This window comes from Fukomys damarensis, unplaced genomic scaffold (assembly GCF_012274545.1).
Source record: "Fukomys damarensis isolate Sample0158 unplaced genomic scaffold, DMR_v1.0_HiC HiC_scaffold_10, whole genome shotgun sequence".
NCBI classification, from domain to species: Eukaryota; Metazoa; Chordata; class Mammalia; order Rodentia; family Bathyergidae; genus Fukomys; species Fukomys damarensis.
The window spans coordinates 33,907,403-33,911,407 of NW_022900922.1; the positions used below are offsets into that span (position 1 = coordinate 33,907,403).

Genomic DNA, 4,005 nt, shown 5'->3' on the forward strand with positions numbered 1-4,005 from the left:
AGAGGCAGCTTTTCCTCCCCTGAAGAGAAGCACGGGACTTTGACAGCTATTCACTGTTCTGTGGCAATTTTGTTTAATTAGAATAATAGAATTTTAAGCCTGGAAGAGTCCTTAAACATCATCTGAGCAACCTCATCTTCTCACTTAATTGAGTAAGAAAAGTCTCAAATTATATACACTTTAAATGTAGCAAGATTGATTGCTGTGAATCACCCAATTAACCGCCTCCAAGGCATGCTCCAGATATTTCTGAGAGTTTCCCTAAGGCTCACCTCCAAAAATCTGGGAACCTGGCCCATAAGTTCCTCTGTTCAATACACACCTGGGGCTGGCTGAGCCTGTGACAGCCCCAGCACAGCCTGTCCTTGAGCCTCTTCTGCTTCCTTCTGTTGGCCTCTTGTCTACTTCCTCTCAACTGTGGGGCATCATTTCTCGCTGAGCCGCAGACACAGAGCTGTAAACTTTCAGACTTGCCTGAAGGCTCTGCAGTGATGAGAAGGAAAACACAGTGTGGAAAGTGATACGGTGTTGGTCCTCAACTGTGAGGGTTTGAGTAGGAGTTTTCACCCCTACCATGGTGTGAAAGTGACATGCAATCAGGAGCAACCACGCTTTGAATTCTCAGTTTTGATCTCTTCCCAGGCCAGCAATATGTGGGCAAGATACTCTCCTTTAGTGTCCAACTGTAAGATAATGTACAAGGTAGGTGAAACAGGAAGAAAAGGTGCAAAGGGGAAGTGGGAGGGGTGGGGGAAAGGGAAGGGGCATGGAATTAATATAAGAAAAGAAAAAACAGAAACAAAGTCTTTGGACAGGTGGAGGGGTTGAAGGGAGGGCAGGGGAATGGGGAAAAAATAAGAACCAAGATACATCATCTAAAGGTACGAGATCCCAATAATGAATATAACTGCATTGTATACCTAAAAAGTACCAGTGTAAACACACACACACACACACACACACACATACACACAGAGTTAAGGCTTAAATTTTAAAAATTTTATTACAATAAAAGACACATTGCCCTTAAACCCTCTTGAAATATTCCTTTTCATTTCAAACTCTCTTTCCCATCGTCCTTGCCACTTTCTGAAGCACTTCTGAAGTCCTCTTCTGTGAGTGTCTTTACAATGTATAATCAAAAATACAGTGAACACTGCTGGCTAGTGTAGAGCAATGGAAAGACACGGGCTCAGAGCGTGTTTTGATGTTTCCTCACGCACCGTATTCACCAAATCTGACACCATGTGGCTTCCTCTGAAGCCAAAACGACCATGAAAGTTCAACATTTTGGGGAGCGGCCTCTGAAGACTCAGGCCCGCACTAAAGCCTCGGGCACCCTGAAAGCTGGGTCAGCGTGGGCCTCTACTCGCGTCCTGTGCTGCTCCAGCCTCGGGTTCCCTCCTAGCTCTCTGCGACTCCGCCATCTTCCAGGGCCACCCACAGCAGGCTCAGGGATGGCAGCGGCCTGAGCACCAGGCGGCCACAGGACCTGGAGGGGAAGGCACAGCTGCCAGGGGCGACAGCCAGGGTAGAGAAGCCACTGGCCAACTGTTTACCATACTGCTGATGTCATCTCCCTTGAATTCTTTGCATGGGGCCTGTTGACAACTCTGATTTTGGCCTGCTGTCTTTTTTTGAGTTCTCCACTCAGGCACTTTCTCCCACATGTGGGGAAGGAAGCCTCTTCTCCTTGGCAGTTTTCTTCACTTGCTTTCTTATTCCGTTGATGAGGATCATCCCATGGTGGTTTGTTGCGATGACTTCTGTATCTGGAGTTTTCTTGGTTACATTCTCTGTGGTAGTTGCCTATATCGCTGATACTACTCAGGAGCATGAACGAAGTTTTGCTCATGGATGGGTCTCAGCACCTTTGCAGCACGCCTGGTCAGCAGCTCAGCCATTGCAGCACACCTTTCTGCCAGTGATGGAGACCGCCTTGCAGTGCTGGTGGCCACAGTGGTGGCTCTTCTGGACATCTGCTTCATCTTGGTGGCTGTTCCAGAATCCCTGCCGGAGAAGTAAGACCAGTTTCCTGGGGAACTCAGATTTCTTGGAAACAAGGAGATCCTTTAGCTTCATCGAAGAAAGTTGGAAAAGATTGGAAGAGATTCTACTGTCTTACTTACCTGTATCACAGTGTTTCTTTCATAACTTCCTGAAGCTGGACAGTATTCAAGCTTTTGGGGTTTTTTTGTTTGTTTGTTTGTTTTTATCTCAGGCAGGTTTTGCATCTGTTTAAATTGCAGCATTCATAGGTATGGTGGGAGTTCTGTCTGTTGTGGCCCAGTCTTTCTTAGCATCTTGATGAGATCACTGGGGAGTAAGAACACTGTTCTCCTTGGTCTTCCAGATGTTGCAGTTGGCATGGTGTGGTTTTGAACCTCAAGCCTGGATGATAGGGTGGCAGGGACTGTGGGCGCCGTGTCCAGCATCACATTCCTGGCAGTCAGTGCCTTCATCTCTTGGAACGCAGAGCTACATCAACAAGGAGTTGCCCGGGGAATCATAGCTGGAATAAGAGGGCTATGTGATGGCCTGGGGCCAGCACTGTATGGCTTCATATTTTACATGTTCCATGTTGAACTGACCGAATTGGGGCCAGAATTGAATTCTGGCAGTGATGCCCTACAGGAAGCTGTCATCCCAGGCCCACCCTTTTTACTTGGAGCATGTATAGCTCTTATGTTTTTTCTGGTTGCCTTATTCATCCCTGAATACCATAAAGTCAGTGGAGCTCAAAAACACAGCAACAGCATCGGTGGTAGCCTGACCAATGCTTCAGAATGGGACAGTGAAGAGGACATTGAACCACTGCTGCAAGACAGCAGATCTGGGAGCTTCCTCCTTTGGGGAGGCTGGGAGTCAGAGTACTGAGCTATAACTTGCAGAAGGGAAGCTCTGTAGGTGTCACCTCAGAGCCTTCAGGGAGCCACAGCACATGGAGGCTTCCTGGTGCTGGAGGGGCCAGGTGGGTAAGTGACTCCTTCTGCCTTCTACCCCCTATCTCTCCTGTTCTTCCTCTTGTTCTTTTTTTTTCCATTTGTACATTAAAACAAGGTAAGATTTGAAATACTCCACAAATAGTGTGCAGCTGTCAAGGTCATCTGGAATCCAAACTTTGAGTCTCAAATAGAAAAGGTCACATCTCTCAGAAAAAAAATGGCTTTCTGCTGGGCAGGGTGATACACACCTGTAATCCCAGCATTCAAGAGGCTGAGGCAAGAGGATCACAAGTTCAAGACTGGCCAGGACTACAGAGCAAGTTCAAGGCCATCCTGGACTACACAATGAGACCCTCTCTCAAAAAAATAGGCTTCCCTTTAGCAACTGTAGTAAGAGACAGTGCTCTTTCTACACTCTTTTCACCAGAAGGTGTAGGATTGTAGTGGAGCTGCCGTCTTGGGCAAGATTTCAGGTAAAGATTCCCTTCTTACTTTCTTCCTTCCTCCTCCTCTGGATGGTACCCTTTAGCCCACAGGTATTGATGAGTGGCCTCTCTTAAGAGTTACCACTCAGTATCCGTTGCCTTTGTCCAAAGGTCAAACAGAAAACTATAGTTTTACTCTCCTTTTGTTTTTTTCCACTTCCTATACTTGTCTAGAATAAACAGTAATAATACTGACTAATGATCACCTCTAGCAGATGAAGGAAATCTCTCTTTCAAATTGAAATCATGTTTAGTGTACCTAGCATCCTGGTCAGATCCAGAGTGATTTTACAGAGAAAAACAAAATAAAACCTCATCTAGCTGGGTGTAGTGGTGCACACACCTGTAATCCCATCTACTTGGGAGGCTGAGGCAGAAATATTGTGAGTTCAAGGCCAGCCTGGGCAATACAGCAAGACCACCTGTATCCAAAAAAAAAGCCTTCTAATGGCAACATAGAAATGGAGGACTAAACTTCTAAGAAAGTTTTTAATAATTTGAGCATTTTTGAGAGGCTGAGAATTAGTTACTGCACACCAGTGGAGTTTATATCTCGGTTCTCTCATAATACATTA

At 46.1% G+C, this 4,005-nt stretch overlaps 1 pseudogene; it reads left to right on the forward strand.

Moving 5' to 3' along the window:
* Window positions 1-1,274: 1,274 nt before the first annotated feature.
* LOC104861581 lies at window positions 1,275-2,877 on the forward strand (annotated as a pseudogene).
* Window positions 2,878-4,005: the final 1,128 nt, after the last annotated feature.